This window comes from Schistocerca gregaria, unplaced genomic scaffold (assembly GCF_023897955.1).
Source record: "Schistocerca gregaria isolate iqSchGreg1 unplaced genomic scaffold, iqSchGreg1.2 ptg000179l, whole genome shotgun sequence".
Lineage (NCBI taxonomy): Eukaryota > Metazoa > Arthropoda > Insecta > Orthoptera > Acrididae > Schistocerca > Schistocerca gregaria.
In genome coordinates, this window is record NW_026061729.1 from 2,788,643 (window position 1) to 2,811,866 (window position 23,224).

Sequence of the window (23,224 nt, forward strand, 5' to 3'; positions counted from 1 at the left end):
AAATTGGTATTTGACTTCAAGGTTACAAATAAGAAAATACGTATTTTCGTGTTTTTGGAAGTTCAACCCCTAAGGGGATGAAATAGAGTGAGCTGGTGCGTTTCTGGCGCCAGTTTCCGTCGATCGATGTTTCGATCTTTGAGTCGCGGTCCAGAGGACACTGCTCGCTAACCGACTGTAGTAGTTCTCTGTGCGGCCCAACATCGGGCTTACCGCGCTTACACTGGACACAGTTGCCAACAAATCGCATGCCATCGCCATATAGGTTGGGCCAAAACATGTGTTCCCGAACTCTGTTCAAGGTCTTGTAGAACCCCAAATGATCCCCTACCGCCGAATCGTGGAAATATCTGAGTGCCATGCTAACTCGTTCCTGTGGAATACAGACCTTCCCTTCACCACGGTTGTCTTCCCCTTTACACAAGACACCCCCCCCCCCCACCCCACCCCCAGAAGACCTCGCCATCCGCCAACTGCTGCCGAATCGGTCCCCACCCGGGGTCCTCGGCCTGTTTGCCGGCTAAGTCGCAGAAGAAGCCGGGTGTCTCGGAGAGAAGGAAATTGACCCCCAGATCCGGCTCCACCTGGCCCTTGCCTTCCCCAGACTCTGCCGCGAACATACGGATAAGAGCGTCGCCAATTCATTGTCTCTGCCACTAATATGGCGAACCTGGAGATAAGTCTCGTCATCTTAACTTCGGTATGATTTTTAGCGATCTTATTAATCAAAGTTTAAGGGCTGGCACTGGCCAAGTAACTCACGGAGGCTCATTGGTTTCAGTCCAGTTGTATTGCTCACCTGTTCTCCAGATAGGGTTGTGTAGTTTATGTCTCAGAAAATTGTCTGCTCTTGATGTGTGTTGTGTTAGAGATAACTGGCAGCGGTCGACGCTACCATACTGGTAGCAGAGCACCACGGCGGCAGAGAGATATTTGAGGCCATGTCCTCTCCTTTACATCTTGGGTTATGTTGTCACTTTTGCGTGATTCCATCTTTCCGGTGCTGAACTATAGCATCCAAAGTTCAGTTGCATTGCCATGTTGAGTATATTTCTATGTCATTCTCTGCCTCGTGGATCTCTTGTATTGATTTGAATCCTTGGTCTGCTCGCGTCTATCGCCAATTCACACGAAATATTGAAGCAACCTTATTTTAAGGGTATTGTCATATAGTCATGTTCTAGTTGTAATCATTCTAAGAATATTGTTGATTAATCAACTGAGTAAGTAAATTTGAAGGTCCGTTTAGTCAAAATTAAAGGACCCCCTTAATTGTTTTAGTCATTTTTATACAGTTTTGTTTAGGAAAGTTGGCAAGCCGAACGTTAAATATCTGTATTCTTACGCTTAATCTGTTTCTCCCCTGATTGCAAGTAGTGAGAGTTCTGCTATGAATTTTATGGACATTTGTGCTATTTAAGTAAAGCTTTACCTAAGTATATATACCTAGTCATATTCAAATTTCAAGTTTTACGGGTCTCGTTCCACTTAACGAAATTTATTTATTATTTGTCCAACTGATCTGGCCTTGTGATTTTATAATGCTTTTGATTGTAATAAAATATGTAGCAACTACAACGGATTACTATTGTGATTTTGGTGTGTCACTACCATACCCCATATCACAGAGGATGAAATGTTTCATGAAATATATGAAAACCTGTTTTTGATACATTGAACGATTAAGAGGGTGGAATATAGGATGTAATGTTTTATGAAAGTATTTCAGTGCGAAAGAGTTTTTAAAGCGAAATCTATGAATATTGTGTTATTGAAAACTACGTGTTTCACTGTTTTTGGAACTACAACCTCCAAGAAGGTGCAATAGGGGCACAGGTTTCACTGACCCATAGCCTTCCAGCCCAACCTGCAAAGTATACGGACTTGAAATTTGATGAAGGTGTAAATCTTACGCTGAAAGCATCATTTAAGAAGAGATTGTTCGAAATTTCACTCCTATGGGGGTGAAACATGGGTTGAAAGTCTTTTTTTTTTAAATATGTCCCTATGTCCCTATTGAAGCTATAACTACAAAACTACGAAAATTGACATTTGGTGTCTCAGTCAGATACAAAAAAGAAACAGGTTTTTAGCATTTTCCGAAATTCTTCCATTGGGGGATAAAATAATTAGTGAAGGTTTTTTGAAAATAAATCATTATTAAAGAACTACTGAAGCATTTTTATAGCTACGTCTATGAAAACAGGTATTTGACATCTCGGTTGGATGTAAAAAAAATGTGTTTCGTTGCTTTTGGAAATTTAACTCACTAATAGAGTGAAATAGGGGATGTAATGTTTTATGAAATATTTCACTATGAAAGCATTTTTAGAATTAAATGGATGAAGATTTGAATTTGGCTCCTCGGCTCTAAATAGAAGAATACGTGTTTAATTGTTTTTGAAAACCCAACCCCTAAAGGGTGTGAGATGTTTCAGAAAATGGTTCATTATGAAAGGATTGCTAAATATATCTGACAATTCGTATTCGGCTAATATGTTACAATTTTTAAAAACTACGTGTTTTTCTGGTTTTGGAACTCCGAGCATAAGGGGATGAAAATTTTAATGAAATATTTATTGCGTTATATTAAAATATTTTAAATCTGCATCTATGAAAACCGGTATTTCACTTCTCAATTAGATATAAAGAAATATGCGTTAGGGAATGAAAGACTGTATGGAGATATCACCACAAGAATACAAACGGCTTGATTAACAAAATCCTTGGACTCCAGCTGTCAGCATTGCTTTTTGATCATTCAGTAAAAGACCATGCTTCAACGGCGCTAAGTTTAGAAAGTTTAGAAAGTGTTGCAGTTTATAAAGGACATAAAAAAACGATTAAAGAAAAAAATTCTTTGCAGACCATGAACGGTCTACGCAAGTAAAGAAGCGGATGATAAGCTAGCTCTTTATGCAAATGAGTTGGTCAGTTTAAGTTCCGAGACATGTCATGCAGCAGGAACGGAATCCTATAGTTGCTACGATTGGCTAAAGGAAAAGTTTTGCAGAATCACTCGAAATCACTTCTGCAAGTGGCTAAGAATCTCGTAATGAATAAAAATTCTGTACTGAGAATTCCAAGGTGGGAGATGCAAGATTCCTCCCCCCCCCCTTCCCCCTCCTCACAATGCTATCCTTCTTTACCTACAGCAAAAAATAAATAAATTAATTAATAAATAAAACTAGAGAAATTTCTACTGTGAAACTATTTGCATACAAGAGAACGGCCCTTGAAATTTAACTCTTCAAAGTTTTAAGCCCTGCTCATTCCGGATATTGATTAGAAAGTGTTAATCCACATGTGAAACCTGAGTATATAATCCCTGTGACATTTGATCAACGGTGTTCCATAAGGACAGGTTCTCATTCAAAACGTTCGAAAATTCAATTTCTTTGTAGTTGCATTTTTTAAAGGTGTACTTGTCTAGACTCTTGGAACAGAAAGTTTTTTTTTTTAATCCGTGCTTTACAAAAGTTTCTACAGTCCATTGTTTGAAGCAGTGTCACGGCTGCCATGAGCCGCGCGGGGTACCCGCCATGTGTCCAACGCCTTGTCACGGTTCGCGCGGCTCCCCCTGTTGGAGGTTCGAGTCCTCCCTCGGGCATGGTTGTGTGTGTGTTGTCCTTAGCATAAGTTACTGTAAGTAGTGTGTAAACATAGGGACTGATGGTTCAAATGGCTCTGAGCACTTTGGGACTTAACATCTAAGGTCATCAGTTTCCTAGAACTTAGAACTTAAACCTAACTAAATTAAGGACATCACACACACCCATGCTCGAGGCAGGATTTGAACCTGCGACCATAGCGGTCGCGTGGCTCCCGACTGAAGCGCCTACAACCGCTCGGCCACATCGGCCGGTCTATCATGTATTCTAGATGAGTTGCAAGGTCGTCAGTGGCGCCTGTTCTTTCGAGAGCAGTTACTATCTTCATATCTATGGTTAAACGTTACCCAGCCATTGACCTTCGTCTGTGCGAATGCGCACAGGTTGCCGGAACTCTTACGGGAATGGTCACCTTAGTGTGAGCCAGTAATGAGTGGATGGACAAATACCTATTAAGTACATTACGTATGCGGATTGTGGACGGTTGGGGATGTGAGTCTCACAGGAAGCGTGCGAGGGATAAATTCCTGCAGTCGTGCTGTTCATGTGTGCCCTCGATGGCTCAGATGGATTGAGCGTCTGCCTTGTAAGCAGGAGATTCTGGGTTCGAGTCCCAGTAGGGGCACACTTTTCAGCTGTCCCCATCGAAGTATATCAACAACACCTGTCGGCAGCTGAGGGTTTCAATTAATTATCAGTTGTGAAGGTGATTCGATGAACCCTTTGCCAGGCACTTAAATGTGTTTTGCAGGGTATCCATATAGATGTAGATGATAACTCGTCCCGTGTCGCACGTGCTCAAAATGATTCATACTGCAGAATGCATGCAAACATACTCACCGAAAATACGGACGAATATCAAGTGCAGGCTGCCGAGTGCTGCATATCCAGCTTTGACAGATCGGCTTTTCCTGCCAAGAAGAACAGGAAGTTGCTGTCTAGGAACAATCAGAGGTAGAGGAAGGGTTGATAAATACTTCTTGACTTGCAGACTAAACGTAAATAACGAAAATACATTTTTGGTAAAAATTGGTCAAAACATAATCGGTTGCCCTCCGTATTGGATTAGCTGTTTTGAATATTGAAAATCTGACTTCAGATTCGTTTTCAGCGACATTAAAAATAGATATGTAACACTCAGTTCATGCAAATCGAAGTAATAATATAACTAAATGTTTTCCCTAAATTTTGAACACATTTTTTTCGGGTAACTATTTTCTCAGAACGGCATGCAGCATAAATTAAAAGTGGTTCGTTCTCTTAACATCTACCTCTGACCCCTAAAAGTAAACACTTTTCTTAGGAACTTATAGCTATAATATGACATTTGTTAATATTAACTAATTTTTGTGTAGGCATAAGGAGTGAAACAAACCCTCAAAAGTCGAACTCAAAGTTCGAATTGGCACTGTATCGTTAAATTTAAGGTTGTTTCATTGCGGTTAGGTATACGCTCCCATAAATTTTATGTTTTATCGACTGATGTTATTCATTTTCAATTTCAGAGGAATAATGTAGTATCAACTGATGTTACCCATTTTTGAATTCAGGTAACATATGAGGTGCCACACTGCACGCGCTCTGCGTACTCCAGTCTCGCAGGCCCTTGATCAAATCATAATTACGGGCGCCATTTTTTATTGAAAATCTAAAATTAAGCTCATAGTATTATCACTCGTAATTCCCAAACAGATCTTTCGAATGTATTTTCATTGTCTCAAAAAGAATTTCAAATGTACCCTTTTTTGCTCATTTGTATGAGAACCTGGCCGTAACGCCGGAATATAGTCACGAGATTTTTTTTCAGAGACGCTGTACGTTCGCGAGAAGACTTTCGTTCTGCGCGTGTCGAAGGACATTCCTCAGATATTACTGTGTGTGTGCTACTCAGTCGTGCCATTTAAGTGTACATCTTTGCATAGTTTTCCTTTCACGATGTAAACAGTGTTCCGCTCAGTTGCTAACGGGCCAGTGAGTGGTTCCGAAGGTATCGGATGTGCGGTGCGTTCGGTCTGCTAGGACAACAGCAGACTAGCGTGGTGCGATGGCAGAAGCAGACACTGAGGGAGCTAGCTGCTGGGACGCCAGCGAACAATTTATGCCAAGTAAGACGAAGAGGACTATTCTAAAATTACGAGCCGTCTAAAAAGTGTTTACCATTGGTAAATCTTGCTGTTGAGTCTGACAAAACTGGCAGTTTTGCCTAGAGATACATTAGAGAGAGCTACAGGAAATCCCCCCACCCCCCTCAATGAATTTTTGGTTGTGATGACAGGCCGATTGGTAGTGTAGCCCGAGATCTAAGTTAGGTTGGAAGGTGGTAATTTGATTGAGAGTTGTTTACGCCAACGATTATGAATGCCGACTAAACGTTGTGCGAGCAGATTGCCCTGTAGCGTAGCCTAGCGTTTCCGTCCGCGCCACATTTAACACACTTTCTCTAACTGTGTACAAAAGTCTCACAACAGCCACGATAACTACGTTTCTGGTGGGGGGAGGGTAGAGTCCACTATGTAACTTTCACTGCAAATTTTAGTAACCGCCGAAACTAACCGAAATAGAAGCGTAATTTTAACTAAATTTCCTTTTGTGGGAAAATAATGGTTCTCCTCTTTCGGCAGCAACTGTAATATGTAGGCGACTTATTAGTTTTTTTTAACTCTGAATCATGATCTCAATAGACGCAGTGTTTTTTTACGTTACTTGATTTGTGGTCTATAGTAAACAATGCAACGAATTGGTAAATTCTTTGAAGTTTGACGTGTGTTACATAGACGACGTCTGCAATGTTCGTAAGGCCAAGTTTGCATATATTCGGTGTCTGTTTTTTTGGCCATGTACTGTATAATTAAGGGGAGGAGGATTATGTTCAAGGAGCAGTGCATTAGCAGTCTATGGAGAAATTGAGAATTTGGATCTAAAGAACGGCATGCTCGGGCAGTTCGTGATATTCTGTTGACCACTGTGTAATTCGGACACAGTGATCATTGCCTCTCCCTAGTAACCAGGGGACTCGGGTGCTAATCCTGGTCTGGCACAAATTTTCAACAGTGCCCATTGACTAAAGTCTGTGCCCATTGTCAGCTAATATCATTGTTTCGGTGTTAAATAGTATTTTGTTCGCGATACGTGGTTTAGCTTTTTCATGGATAACAGCTTTGAAAAGCGTACAGGTTATATTGATATTCGCTCGTCGTTAGTCCAAGGCAACTATAGCGATTTATAAACACAGTTGTAGTTCGTATTAAGCCCACATACGTAATAGTGTCCTGTGTTTCTTTACCAAGAACTACTCCGTAAGTAATTCCCCTGTAGTGGTATTTTGTTATAGTATTTTGTTTAAATATTTATAGACTGCAGGCTTGGATGAAATATGAAACACATATCCGAAGTTCCTGTTGATATTGCAGATACTGTTTCATCCGTACTAGGGGCCAAAACATTTCATCAAATACAGAAGGACACAATTTGTCTCGAGATTTAGCAATTTTTCGTAATAGAGGCCTTGCGTCGATATGTTTTTCTCTAATTCTTGTTTGGATTTAATCTTAAAACACACTAACTCTTCCACCACTTATTCGATATGTGTTTTCATCCCTTTCGTAGCCTAGAGTTCCTAAACGGTCGATAATATTAATAATTTCCTTTCTCAATTTTATTTTCTGTAAAATCTCCTGTTTATGGTTATTGCTAACATGTTTCACGTTCTCACTTTTATTATTTTTATTTTTCTAGTTTTGTGCCTTGTAGCCAAATTTTCTTTGAATCTGGTTTTCAATTCTGAAATAGTAACAGTTGAAGGTCAAGAGAAGATTGCGGTCTATTTGAGGAGAGTGGCTTGGAGATTTTTTATAACAGACGTATACAGGTCATGGGGATCCTTACCTATATACATTTACTTCGAGTGTGATGTAGCCCATTCTCTTGTCATGATCTCGGCTGTATCGTAGCACATTGTCTCGGTTAGGTTGGAGATTTCTGTTGAGAGTTGCCGAAGTCAACGAAAGTGATTACAAAGTAAAGACTGTGCTAACAGAACGATCTGTAGCGTAGTCCAACACGTTCTTTCTGTCCTTTTAAAGCCTCTTTTAATTAAAAATAACTAAAGCTGCAAGATACAATCACAAAAACTGTATTACGTAATAGAGTAATCCCAGACTATTGTTGTGTAAGTTGTGTGCGTACACTATTTTTTTTGTCAGTGAATATACATTTTTTTACTCATTTGCTGGGTTTCAATTTTCCCCGTTTTCTGGCAAAAAACCTTTTCCTGTGAAGGGCCCATTAGCTTGTCGGTTATATTTGTGACTTTCTCGACGGTCAGTAATTTCCTGATAGTCCATCCACCGGCGTCATTGTTAACATCGGATATAGATTTTAGTATTAGGAAGGCTAATATGAAGCTAATGCATAAGTAGGTCTAATAATTAATAAAAATAGGAATGCGGGTAAGCTACTACAAACAGCTTAGTGAACGCATTGTTTTGGCCAAGATAGCCACGAATCCCACGCCTACCAAAGTCGTAAAAGTAGTCCGCAGATGATGAAGAAATTGATGAAATGTGTGATGAGATAAAAGAAATCATTCGGATAGTGATGGGAGATGAAAATTTAATATTAATGGGTGACTGGAATTCGACAGTAGGAAATGGAAGAAAAGGAAACGTAGTAGGTGAATATGGAATGGGGGTAAAAAATGAAAGAGGAAGCCGCCTGGTAGGTTTTTGCCCAGAGCATAACTTAATCATAGCTAACACTTGGTTCAAAAATCATGAAAGAAGATTGTATACGTGGAAGAGACCTGGAGATACTGCAATATTTCATATATATTATATAATGGTAAGACAGAGATTTAGGAACCAGATTTTAAATTGTAAGACATTTCCAGGGGCAAATGTGGACTCTGATCACAATATATTGATTATGAACTGTAGATTAAACTGAAGAAACTGGAAAAAGGTGGGAATTTAAGGAGATGGGACCTGAAAGAACTGACAGAATCAGAAGTTGTAGAGTGTTTCAGGAAGATCATTAGGGAACGATCTACGGGAATGGGGGAAAGTAATACAGTGTGATGAGGGATCTGAGTGGTGTACTGTCAAGGGGGAGGGGGTTCCTCAGGGATCAGTGTTGGGGCCGCTCCAGTTCCTTATTTATATAAATGATATGCCCTCAAGTATTACGGGTAACTCTAAAATATTTCTGTTTGCTGATGACACTAGCTTGGTAGTAAAGGATGTTGGGTGCAACATTGACTCCGTTTCAAGTAGTGCAGTACATGACCTCAGTCCATGGCTTGTAGAAAATAAACTAACGTTAAATCACAGTAAGCTTCAGTTTTTACATTTTCTAACACACAATTCAACAAAACCTGACGTTTTAATTTCACAGCATGGGCATATGATTGGTGAAACTGAACGGTTCACATTCCTAGGTGTTCAAATAAATAGTAAGATGTCGTGGAAAGCCCACGTTCAGGATCTTGTTCAAAGACTTAATACTGCCATTTTCACTATTGGAACGGTGCCGAAAGTGAGTGGTACTTCGACAAGTAAATTAGTCTACTTTGCTTATTTCCATTCACTTATGTCGTATGGTATTATGTTTTTGGGTAACTCTTCCCATTCTAGAAGGATATTTTTGGCTCAGAAACTGGAGGTTCGGGCAAAAAGTGGTGTGAGTTCACGAACCTCTTGTCGACTTCTGTTCAGGGAGTCTGGGTATTTTGACATTGGCCTCTCAATATGTATATTCCTTATTGTCGTTTCTTGTTACCAATATTAGTTTATTTCCAACAATAAGCAGCTTTCACTCGGTTAATACTCGGCAGAAATCAAACCTCCATTTGGATCGGACTTCCTTAACTCATGTGCAAAAATGTGTGCAGTATACTGCTGCATCAATTTTCAATAAGCTGCCACTCGAATTCAAAACTCTTAGCAGTAATCCACGCGCTTTCAAATCGAAACTGGAGTGTTTCCTCATGGGTCACTCCTTTTATTCTGTCGAGGAGTTAATTGAAAAATTAAGCTGATTCTCATTGTACTGCTGATAGCGTTTGCTTAAACTTATGGACTGATTTTCTCTCAGGTTCATGAACATGTATTTCTATCTGTTATTACTTTTTTGTTGTAAGTTCATGTGTCGCCCTAACCGCCGGCTGCTTCACGTCTGCTGTGCAGCGAGCTACCTTAATTTAAGTATTAACTCTATTCTTCTTACTTGTCACTTCTTCTTCCGTGTGTTTTTGCTTTTAGGAAGCTTTAATTGTCGAGTGCTAGTAATAGTGTTACATAGATTTCGTGTTTGTTTTGAATACAGTCAGAGAGAGTCCCTGTAGTCAGCCATAGTGCCAGTAGTGCTAGTGTTTGTTTTGAATACAGTCCAGAGACAGGTAGTGCTATTTTCATTGTTTTCCACAAGAAGTGGTTAGCAATCATAGTTTAGTCAGTAATCAATCGCCTTTAGTGAATTAGCAGTCTACTTAAAAGTTGATTAAGTCTCTTCGGTAAATTGATTCCTTAGGATGGATAGGATGTGTGACTGCTGTGTACGGACGCTGGCCACTCTTCGCGAACAGCTGAGCGTGTTGATGGCCGCGGTCAGCCATCTTCAGGCTGCTGCCTCGGAGTGTAGCGGCAGTGGGGAGTCTGGTGCGTCGCATGGTGCACCCCAGGTATTAGATGCTTCACCCACTGTCCCTGCTGTCGAGAGATCTTCGCGGGTACCGGGCGCGGTTGGGCCACCCTCTCCCCAAGGGGAGTGGCGGGTTCAGTGGCGTTCGCGGCGCACGAGGCGGAGGGTCAATGTGGAGGCTGGCCGTGTGGCATCGCCCGCTCTGCCTGTGAATGGACATGTGGCTGCTCCTTCAGCAAGGTCCGAGCAGGCACACGGGGGGAGGGGTTTATTAGTTATTGGGAGCTCCAACGTTAGGCTAGTGATGGAGCCCCTTAGGGAAATGTTATAGTTCTGGGAGGAGATTTTAATTTTGCTGGATATAGACTGGGAGACTCAAACGTTCACAACGGGTGGCAGGGACAAAGAATCCATTGAAATATTTTTAAGTGCTTTATCTGAAAACTACCTTGAGCAGTTAAACAGAGAACCGACTCGTGGCGATAATATATTAGACGTTCTGGTGACAAACAGACCCGAACTATTTGAATCAGTTAATGCAGAACAGGGAATCAGCGATCATAAAGCGGTTACTGCATCGACGATTTCAGCCGTAAATAGAAATATTAAAAAGGTAATAAGATTTTTCTGTTTAGCAGAAGTGACAAAAAGCAGATTACAGAGTACCTGACGGCTCAACACAAAAGTTTTGTCTCAAGTACAGATAGTGTTGAGGGTCAGTGGACAAAGTTCAAAATCATCAAACAATATGCGTTAGATGAGTATGTGCCAAGGAAGATCGTAAGAAATGGAAAAGAGCCACCGTGGTACAACAACCGAGTTAGAAAACTGCTGTGGAAGCAAAGGGAACTTCACAGCAAACATAAACATAGCCAAAGCCTTGCAGACAAACAAAAATTACGCGAAGCGAAATGTAGTGTAAGGAGGGCTATGCGAGAGGCTTTCAATGAATTCGAAAGTAAAGTTCTATGTACTGACTTGGCAGAAAATCGTAAGAAATTTTGGTCCTATGTCAAAGCGGTAGGTGGATCAAAACAAAATGTCCAGACACTCTGTGACCAAAATGGTACTGAAACAGAGGATGACAGACTAAATGCCGAAATACTAAATGTCTTCTTCCAAAGCTGTTTCACAGAGGAAGACTGCACTGTGCTTCCTTCTCTTGAAGTCGCACAGTTGACAAAATGGTAGATATCGAAATAGACGACAGAGGGATAGAGAAACAATTAAAATCGCTCAAAAGAGGAAAGGCCTCTGGTCCTGATGGGATACCAGTTTGATTTTACACAGAATACGCGAAGGAACTTGCCCCCTTCTTGCAGCGGTGTACCGTAGGTCTCTAGAAGAGCGAAGCGTTCCAAAGGATTGGAAAAGGGCACAGGTCATCCCCGTTTTCAAGAAGGGACGTCGAACGGATGTGCAGAACTATAGACCTATATCTCTAACGTCGATCAGTTGTAGAATTTTGGAACACGTATTATGTTCGAGTATAATGCCTTTTCTGGAGACTAGAAATCTACTGTGTAGGAATCAGCATGGGTTTCGAAAAAGACGGCCATGTGAAACCCAGCTCGCGCTATTCGTCCACGAGACTCAGAGGGCCTTAGACACGGGTTCACAAGTAGATGCCGTGTTTCTTGACTTCAGCAAGGCGTTTGACACAGTTTCCCACAGTCGTTTAATGAACAAAGTAAGAGCATACGGACTATCAGATCAGTTGTGTGCTTGGATCGAGGAGTTCCTAGATAACAGAACGCAGCATGTCATTCTCAATGGAGAGAAGTCTTCCGAAGTAAGAGTGATTTCAGGTGTGCCGCAGGGGAGTGTCATAGGACCGTTGCTATTCACAATATTCATAAATGACCTGGTGGATGACATCGGAAAGTCTCTGAGGCTTTTTGCAGATGATGCTGTGGTGTATCGAGAGGTTGCAACAATGGAAAATTGTACTGATATGCAGGAGGATCTGCAGCGAACTGACGCATGGTGCACGGAATGGCAATTGAATCTCAATGTAGACAAGTGTAATGTGATGCGAATGTATAGAAAGATAGGACCCTTATCATTTAGCTACAAAATAGCAGGTCAGCAACTGGAAGCAGTTAATTCCATAAATTATCTGGGAGTACGCATTAGGAGTGATTTAAAATGGAATGTTCATATAAAGTTGATCGTCGGTAAAGCAGATGCCAGACTGAGATTCATTGGAAGAATCCTAAGGAAATGCAATCCGACAACAAAGGAAGTAGGTTACAGTACGCTTGTTCGCCCACTGCTTGAATACTGCTCAGCAGTGTGGGATCCACACCTGATAGGTTTGATAGAAGAGATAGAGAAGATCCAACGGAGAGCAGCGCGCTTCGTTGCAGGATCATTTAGTAATCGCGAAAGCGTTACGGAGATGATAGATAACCTACAGTGGAAGACTCTGCAGGAGAGACGCTCCGTAGCTTTGCATGGGCTTTTGTTGAAGTTTCGAGAACATACCTTCACCGAAGAGTCAAACAGTCTATTGCTCCCTCCTACTTATATTTCGCGAAGAGACCACGAGGATAAAATCAGAGAGATTAGAGCCCACACAGAAGCATACCGAGAATCCTTCTTTCCACGTACAATACGAGACTGGAATAGAAGGGAGAACGGATAGAGGTACTCAGGGTACCCTCCGCCACACACCGTTAGGCGGCTTGCGGAGTACGGATGTAGATGTAGATACTGACACGTTCCATGACCTTGAAGATTTGCTCCTCAATTTGGGCCTACGGAACTTGACATGCGCAGAGAAAGAGGGTAACAGAAGATATATTGAATTTAATTTATGAAAGGAGAAAATACAAAAATGCAGTACATTAAGCCGGCAAAAAGAAATACTAATGTCTCAAAATGAGATCGACAGGAAGTGCAAAATGGCTAAGCAGGGATATCTAGAGGACAAACGTAAGGATGTAGAGGCGCATATCACTAGGGGTAAGATAGATACTGCCTACAGGAAAATTAAAGAGACCTTTAGAGAAACGAGATTCACTTGTATGCATATCAAGAGCTCAGATGGAAACCCTGTTATCAGCAAAGAAGGGAATGCAGAAAGGTGGAAGGTGTATATAGAGGATCTATACAAGGGCAGTGTACTTCAGGACAATATAATGGAAATGGAAGAGGATGTAGATGAAGATGAAATGGGAGATGACATACTGCGTGAAGAGTTTGACAGAGCACTGAAAGACCTTAATCGCAACAAGATCCCGGGAGTAGGCAACATTCCATTAGAACTACTGACAGCCTTGGGAGACCCAACTCTGACAGAACGTTACCGTCTGATGAGCAAGATGCATGAGACAGCCGAAATACCGTCAGACTTAAAGAAGAATGAAATAATTCCAATTTCAAAGAAAGCAGGTGTTGACAGATGTGAAAATTAGCGAACTATCAGTTTAATAAGTCACAGCTGCAAATACTAACGCAAATTCTTTACAGACGAATGGAAAAAATGGTAGAAGCCGACCTCAGGGAAGACCAGTTAGGATTCCGCAGAAATACTGGATCATGTGAGGCAATACTGACCCTACGACTTACCTTATTAAGTAGATTAAGGAAAGGCAAACCTACGTTTCTAACATTTGTAGACTTAGAGAAATCTTTTGACAATGTTGACTGGAATACTCTCTTTCAAATTCTGAAGGTGGCAGGGGTAAAATACAGGGAGCGAATTCAATTTACAATTTGTACAGAAAGCAGGTGGCAGTTATAAGAGTCAAGGGATATGAAATTGAAGCAGTGGTTGGGAAGGGAATGAGACAGGGTTGTAGACTATCCCCAATGTTATTCAATCTGTTTATTGAGCAAGCAGTAAAGGAAACAAAAGAAAAATTCTGAGTAGAAATTAAAATCCATGGATAAGAAACTAAAACCTTGAGGTTTGCCGATGACGTTCTAATTCAGAGACAGCAAAGAACCTAGAAGAGTAGCTGAACAGAACGAAGTGTCCTGAAAGGATGATATAAGATCAGCATCAATAAAAGCAAAACGAGGATAATGGAATGTAGTCGAATTAAGGTGGGTGATGCTGAGGGAATTAGATTAGGAAATGAGACATTTAAAGTAGTAAAGGAGTTTCGCTATTTAGGGAGCAAAATAACTGATGACGGTCGAAGTAAAGAGAATATAAAATGTAGACTGTCAATGGTAAGGAAAGTGTTTCTAAAGAAGAAAAATTTGTTAACATCGAGTATAGCTTTAGGTATCAGGAAGTCTTTTCTCCGAGTATTTGTATGCAGTGTAGCCACGTATGGAGGTGAATAATGGACAATAAATAGTTTGAACATGAAGAGAATAGAAGCTTTCGAAATGTGGTGCTACAGAAGAATGCTGAAGATTAGATGGGTAGATCACATAACTAATGTGGAGGTATTGAATAGGATACGGGAGAATAGAACTTTGTGGCACAACTTGACTAGAAGATGGGGTCGGATGGTAGGACACGTTCTGAGGCATTAAGGGATCACGAATTTAATATTGGAGGGCAGCGTGGAGGGTAAAAATCGAGGAGGGAGTCCAGGAGATAAATACACGAAGCAGATTCACAAGGATGTAGGTTGCAGTGGGTACTGGGAGATGAAGCTTCCAGACGATACAGTAGCATGGAGAGCTGCATCAAACCAGTCTGTGGACTGAAGACAACAACAACAACAACAAGGTATTTGTGTGATGTGTAACCTTCAACAGAAGTGGGGCAGACAAGAGGGTTAGATTATATGTACTTTCCATTGAAATTGATCCATAATGGGGAGATACTCAATGGGAAAATAATATGCTAATTTACTATCCACAGACCGCAAATGGACTGATCATGAACGAGGAATGAAAATTTAGTCACACTTCTGATTGTACACGTATTATTTGACCCCCCCCCCCACACACTCTCTCTCTCTCTCTCTCTCTCTCTCTCTCTCTCTCTCTCTCTCTCTCTCTCTCTCTCTCTCTCTCTAAAACACACACACACACACACACACACACACACACACACACACACACACACACACACACACACACACTCTCTCTCTCTCTCAATCGCGCACGCGCGCTAGTTCTAAGAGACAAGAAAAAATGTATTCAATAGGTGAAAGCTCAAAAACTACGGGTAAAATGTCCCTAGGCTTATCATCTCAAAGAAGAGATGGCACAGAGAAACAAGTGGGCATGTCTTACATAGCAAGCTGCCATTTAAACCGACATTTTAGTACCTTCAAATAAGGATTTGGAATAAAATACTTTCATATTCGCACTAAGTGTAAATCAAACTGGTACAGTCACCAATAAACAAAATTATTTTCATTGTTTTCGGGGTTCCTTTAGCCTTTCGGAATAAATATATTGCGAATCAGCAGTTAACATGCCTGGTTCCCCAAACAGGAGACGACTAGAAACTTCCGAAATGTGGTGGTGTAGAAGAATGCTAAAAAAGTTTTGATCGAATAGCTGATGGGGAGATACGAAATCAGATTAGGGAGCAGAGAAAATAATGGCACAAATTGACAAAAAGAAGCGATCGTGGGTAAATGTCATATTTCGATTCCACCCATCCGCTGTGACCCACGACGTTCTGCATTACTTTGATTAGTTGCATTTCGAAGGATACCAGTGGCCTTATTAAATGTTAACTGGGATTGCCTTCGTTTCTAGAGCAATTTATAACGTTCGTTAACTATGATTTTTTTCGGAATATATCGTGATGAACTCTGGGAGGAACCACAGATCACAGCTTAAATTGTCGTTGAAGAAACGAGTAGTGATTGTATTTTTATCTTTCTTATCCGACACGTTGGGGAATCCAAGGTATAATGGGGTACACAGTTGAAAACTTTGATTAAATGTACAAAATTGATAAATAAGAGAGTTACAAATTTTTATATGAACACATTATGATGTATTAATCACAAAAATATAAGAACATTGCCATAAAATAAAACAACAATATTTTCTCACTCAAAAACAGAAATTTATATCATTTGCACGCGGCAGAATGGGGTGGTAAATACAAGTGATTACAAAAACGTATAAAATTATCGGAAATGCAGAAAATATTGGCTTGCTCGGTATTTTTTTTAGTTTAAAGTGAGTATTAATGTCAAACTACAGTTTTCATGTATCGTATCCTTTTCTTGAGGCTGTTTACAAAATTCACACACGGGGAGACACTCATCATCTTCGCTATCTATTCCTGCACAAGAATCGTGTGTCCATTTTTTGCACGTGGAACAAGCGACCCAACCTCCAACTGATTTTGAATATAACCCACCACAATATACACACTGACAGTCAGAACTTACCTCATAATCACTCTCGTTAGTATAGTATTCTTACTCCTTTCTTCCATTTATCTTCAGGCTCTTTCTCTCGTTTTTGAGTTCTTAATTTTATTCTCTTTCGCAAAAAGTTTTCTGTTTGCTCTTTCTTCTTTGTCAAAGTTCTTTTTTCTATTTCTCCCATTAATGACTTTTAACTCTTTTTTGTACGGCGAATCAGTTAAAACAACGTTGTTCCCCCTTTTCAGTCTCGCTCTTTTCTTGCTTTCGTTAACTTTTGACAAGAAAATCAGAATCTCAGGTGAAATATGAAATGAGGAGGTCGTGTTGTCAGTTGTCATCCAAGAGCACCCAAGATTAGAACAATTAGCCCCAATAACTTTGTTATTCTTAGGCGGCAGTTCATTGTAACAATTCGCTGAAACCTCGTCCCCTTGATTATCCAGCCCGTTTGAGTCGTCTTTTTCAGCTGGTGTGCTAGTTGGAGGCAATTCCAATTGTTCAGATATAATAACCCCTTCATCTGACGGCCTATCACGTCCGCTGTCAGTTGTGTGTGCCGATAGGAAGTGTGCGTCTTGAATATGGATGGGTCCGTGGGCCATATTGCAGTAGCTTCGAAACCTTTAATAGCGGTTTTCATTGTTGCGCTTTAGACGAAAGCTGAACCAAAAAGCGTTGAAATTTGAAAGATAGTTACGACTTTCCCTGCGTGGCTTCGCAGCCATTTTCGAAGCTGATCACTATAACGAGGATTTATAAAACAAACATCAAGCGGCTGAAGTCTGTGAGAGCAATGTGGTGGTGAAGAAACGCCACTCTCCCTCGCGTAGTCCATAACGTCATTGTTCGTGGTATGTGCTGAGTGGCCATCTGATATAAGGAGAACTGGGACGTGCTTCGATGTCTTAGAAAATACCACTAATTGTGGAAACCATACAAAGAATGACTCTGTGGCCATCCATGCGGTGCTGTGGACCTCAGCGCAACCTCCTGCTGTCAGTCCTAATTCAAATTCTTTCTGCTTCTTCTTTAGTGGAAAAATAATCGTAGGAGGAATGTCAGCTCCGCTTGCTGACGTACTAATGAGGATGGTTGCAGTTTCGCCCCTTTCTGCAGAGGTTAACGATCGCACTGGACGGTTCCCTTTGCAAGCTGCGCTGTTCGATTGGTTTTTAGCATTAACCGAGACGCCTGTTCCATCACAATTAGTTATTTGAGAAGTCATTAGTTTGTGATTGTCAGTTACATCTGTAAGCAACGAAAAAAACCTATCGACAGCTACTTTATTAAAATCAATGATTCTTGTACCAGATAATGCTTCGGGCTTGCGAACAAACCCGCATTTGCTTCTTCATTGTTTCGTGATGTAATAAAGATTTCGATTTGTTTTGCTCGAAATTTTCGAAAAGGTATCTGTAAAAACGTGCAAAAATTGAAATGGCAAAACTGTGCACCTGCCGAAATACGAGTGCGTATACTCATTTGAAAACATTTTCCTACACCGCTTCTGATACGCTAGAGGTTACCGCACAGTAAACAACAATTGTAGTTGACCGTTTGCCTGCATCGTATAAAGTACGGCCAATAAAATATTTTTGTAGGGGGGGCACATCATCTCATCCTAAATGGAGAGTTCATCTATACGTGTAAAAGTAACCACTTGTGCCAGAGGGAAGTGTGTTGGGAGCCTTATTGTTCCTGTTGTATATTAACATTACAGATAATATAAGTAAGCTCACATATTTCGAAAATGATGCCGATATCGACATTGAGGTAACAAAGGTCGTGTGAAGCGATATGCACATACAGGGGATAGTAAAAATGTGACCACCTATACTTGCATCTACATGGATACTCTGCAAGTCACATTTAAGTGCATGGCAGATTGTTCATCGAACCACCTTCACAAGTCTCTATTATTCCAATCTCGCATAGCACCCGGAAAGAATGATCACCTGTGTCTTTCCATACGAGCTCTGACTTCCCTTATTTTATCGTTGTGGTCGTTTCTACCTACGTAGGTCGGTGTCAACAAAAATATTTTCGCATTCGGAGGAAAAAGTTGGTGATTGGAATTTCGTGAGAAGATACTGTCGCAACGAAAAACGCTTTTCTTTTAATGATGTCCAGCCCAAATCCAGTATCATTTGTGTGACACACTCTCTCATATTTCGCGATAATAGAAAACGTGCTGCCTTTCTTTGGACTTTTTCGATCTACTCCGTAAGTCCTATCTTGTAAGGATCCCACATCTTCCAGCAGTATTCTAAAAGAGGACGGAGAAGCGTAGTGTAGGCAGTGTCCTTTGTAGGTCTGTTACGTTTTCTAAGTGTTGTGCCAATAAAACGCAGTCTTCGGTTAGCCTTAACCGCAACATTTTCTATGTGTTCTTTCCAATTTAAGTTGTTCGTTATTGTATAATAATAATGGCGTGTGACGAGGGCCTCCCATCGGGTAGATCGTTCGCCTGGTGCAAGTCTTTCGATTTGACGCCACTTCGGCGACTTGCGCGTCGATGGGGATGAAATGATGATTAGTACAACACAACACCCAGTCCCTGAGCGGAGAAAATCTCCGACCCAGCCGGGAATCTAACCCGGTCTTTTAGGATTGACAGTCTGTCGTGCTGACCACTCAGCTACCGCGGGCGGACGTTAGTTATTGTAACACCTAGTTATTTAGTTGACTTTACGGCTTTTAGACTAGACTGCAACTTCTCTGATAGTGATTCGTCCATTCTGCTTCACCAGCAATATTGCGGGATCAGTAACGACCTGATTTGCGGATATTGCGGGCGTACCTTAACTGGCTTCTGTCTTCATTGATTAGCGGCTACCTTTGAAATGGTTGTACCACTCCTTTAGCCCTGCAGTACCCATTACTTTGTCCACAAACACACGATGGTTTCAACTTGAGAATTGCCAAGCTTGGAGCCAAATGTGATGTAAAGACGTCATTTTGCTCAGAATACTAAATCCAACGTGTACCACTTGCAAGCGTTCCAAAGTAGTGGAGAAAATCAGGTATGTGTGCTAAATATGCCTGAAAACATGAGCGCATGCGCGCCCTGATACCATTGTTGATTTCAACAATTAAAAAAGGTCGGATATTTTTTGAACAGCTCATGTATATAAGCCATCGCCAGTGATGTCGAAAGAGCAAGATACCCCTAACTACGGCAGTTGTATAGGTAGTTCGAATGGAGCGGTCTATTGTCTGACGTATCTCCATAACAGCTTAGAACCGAATACCCCAAAGTTCGACAAATGGTTCAAATGACTCTTAGCACTATGGGTCTTAACATCTATCGTCATCAGTCCCCTAGAACTTAGAACTACTTAAACCTAACTAACCTAAGGACATCACACAACACCCAGCCATCACGAGGCAGACAAAATCCCTGACCCCGCCGTGAATCGAACCCCGGAACCCAGACGCGGAAAGCGAGAACGCTACCTTCACGTCAGGAATCAAGCTGAGCTCAGAAGGGCGCAAGTCCGGGGTTGTCTCTGGCTGATACTGATCTTCGGCCTGACGTGGCTGCTTGTCCTGTTCCAGGGGTTGCCCCTCAGTCTGCAAGATCCGAGCAGTCGCAGAGGGTGGTCTTACTGGTAGTTGGGAGCTCCAACGTCAGGCGCGTAATGGGGCCCCTTAAGGATATGGCAGCAAGAGAGGCGAAGAAAACCAATGTGCAATCCGTGTGCATACCGGGGTGGGTCATTCCAGATGTGGAAAGGGTCCTTCCGGATGCCATGAAGGGTACAAGTTGCATCCATTTGCAGGTGGTCGCTCATGTCGGCACCAATGATGTGTGTCGCTATGGATCGGAGGAAACCCTCCCTGGCTATCTGATTTGGTGAAGACTGCCAGTCTCGCTAGCCGGATGAAAGCAGAGCTCACCATCTGCAGCATCGTCGATAGGACTGACTGCTGACCTTTGGTAAAGAGCTGAGTAAAGGGTCTGAATCAGAGGCTGAGATTGTTCTGCGACCGTGTGGGCTGCAGATTCCTCGACTTGAGCCATAGGGTGGTGGGGTTTCGGGTTCCGCTGGATAGGTCAGGAGTCAACTACACGCAACAAGCGGCTACACGGGTAGCAGGGGTTGTGTGGCGTGGGCTGGGCGGTTTTTTAGGTTAGATGGCATTGGGCAAGTACAAAAAGGGCGGCAGCCTCAACGAGTTCGGGGCAAAGCAGGACATGAGGGGACCAAGCAGCAATCGGTATTGTAATGGTAAACTGTCGAAGCTGCGTTGGTAAAGTACCGGAACTTCAAGCGCTGATAGAAAGTATCGAAGCTGAAATCGTTATAGGTACAGAAAGCTGGCTGAAACCAGAGAGAAATTCTGCCGAAATTTTTACAAAGGTACAGACAGGTAGAAAGGATAGATTGCATGCAACCGGTGGTGGAGAGTTAGTCGCTGTTAGTAGAAGTTTATCCTGTAGTGAATTAGAAGTGGATAGTTCCTGTGAATTATTATGGGTGGAGGTTACACGCAACAGCCGAGCTAGGTTAATAATTGGCTCCTTTTACCGACCTCCCGATCCAGCAGCATTAGTGGCAGAACAACTGAGAGAAAATTTGGAATACATTTCACATCAATTTTCTCAGCAAGTTATAGTCTTAGGTAGAGATTTCAATTTACCAGATATAGACTGGGACACTCAGATGTTTAGGATGGGTCGTAGGGACAGAGCATCGAGTGACATTATACTGAGTGCGCTATCCGAAAATTACCTCGAGCAATTAAACAGAGAACCGACTCGTGGAGATAACATCTTGGACCTACTGATAACAAACAGACCCGAACTTTTCGACTCTGTATGTGCAGAACAGGGAATCAGTGATCATAAGGCTGTTGCAACATCCCTGAATATGGAAGTTAATAGGAATATAAAAAGAGGGAGGAAGGTTTACGTGTTTAGCAAGAGTAATAGAAGGCAGATTTCAGTCTACCTAACAGATCAAAACGAAAATTTCTGTTCTGACACTGACAATGTTGCGTATTTATGGAAAAAGTTCAAGGCAATCGTAAAATGCGTTTTAGACAGGTACGTGTAGAGTAAAACTGTGAGGGACGGGATAAACCCACCGTGGTTCAACAACAAAGTTAGGAAACTACTGCGAAAGCAAAGACAGCTTCACTCCAAGTATAAACGCAGCCAAAACCTCTCAGACAAACAGAAGCTAAACGATGTCAAAGTTAGCGTAAGGAGGGCTATGCGTGAAGCGTTCAGTGAATTCGAAAGTAAAATTCTATGTACCGACTTGACAGAATATCCTAGAAAGTTCTGGTCTCACGTTAAATCAGTAAGTGGTTGGAAACAGCATGTCCAGACACTCCGGGGTGATGATGGCATTGAAACAGAGGATGACAGGCGTAAAGGTGAAATACTAAACACCTTTTTCCAAAGATGTTTCATAGAGGAAGACCGCACTGCAGTTCCTTCTCTAAATCCTAGCACAAACGAGAAAATGGCTGACATCGAAATAAGTGTCCAAGGAGTAGGAAAGCAACTGGAATCACTCAACAGAGGAAAGTCCACTGGACCTGACGGGGTACCAATTCGATTCTACACAGTACGAGAAAGAACTTGCCCTCCCTTCTAACAGCCGTGTACCGCCAGTCTCTAGGGGAACGGAAGGCTCCAAATGATTGGAAAAGAGCACAGGTAGTCCGAGTCTTCAAGAAGGGTCGTAGAGCAGATGCGCAAAACTATAGACCTATATCTCTGACGTCGATCTGTTGTAGAATTTTAGAACATGTTTTTTGCTCGAGTATCATGTAGTTTTTGGAAACCCAGAATCTACTCTGTAGGAATCAACACGGATTCCGGAAACATCCATCGTGTGAGACCCAACTCACTTTATTTGTTCATGAGACCCAGAAAATATTAGATACAGGCTCCCAGGTAGATGCTATTTTTCTCGACTTCCGGAAGGCGTTAGATTCAGTTCCGCACTGTCGCCTGATAAGTAAAGTAAGAGCCCACGGAATATCAGACCAGCTCTGTGGCTGGATTGAAGAGTTTTAACAAACAGAACACAGCATGTTGTTATCACTGGAGAGACGTCTACAGACGTTAAAATAATCTCTGGCGTGCCACAGGGGAGTGTTATGGGACCATTACTTTTCACAATATATATCAATGAGGTAGTAGATAGTGTCGGAAGTTCCATGCGGTTTTTCGCGGATGATTCTGTAGCATACACAGAAGTTGCAGCATTAGAAAATTGTAGCGAAATGCCGGAAGATCTGCAGCGGATAGGCCCTTGGTGCAGGGAGCGGCAACTGACCCTTAACATATACAAATGTAATGTATTGCGAATACATAGAAAGAAGGATCCTTTATTGTATGATTATATGATAGCGGATCAAACACTGGTATCAGTTACTTCTGTAAAATATCTCGGAGTATGCGTGCGGAACTTTTTGAAGTGGAATGATCATATAAAATTAACTGTTGGTAAGGCGCGTACCAGGTTGAGATCCATTGGGAGAGTCCTTAGAAACTGTAGTTCATCAACAAAGGAAGTGGCTTACAAAACACTCGTTGGACCTATACTTGAGTATTGCTCATCGGTGTGGGATCCGTACCAGATCGGGTTTGCGGAGGAGATAGAGAAGATTCAAAGAAGAGCGGCGCGTTTCGTCACAGGGTTATTTGGTAAC

The 23,224-nt window shown here is 41.7% G+C and overlaps 1 non-coding gene across 1 annotated transcript; it reads left to right on the forward strand.

Moving 5' to 3' along the window:
• Positions 1-4,161: 4,161 nt before the first annotated feature.
• Positions 4,162-4,236, forward strand: Trnat-ugu (transfer RNA threonine (anticodon UGU)). The gene has a single exon. It is a non-coding gene; the product is annotated as a tRNA-Thr (tRNA).
• Positions 4,237-23,224: the final 18,988 nt, after the last annotated feature.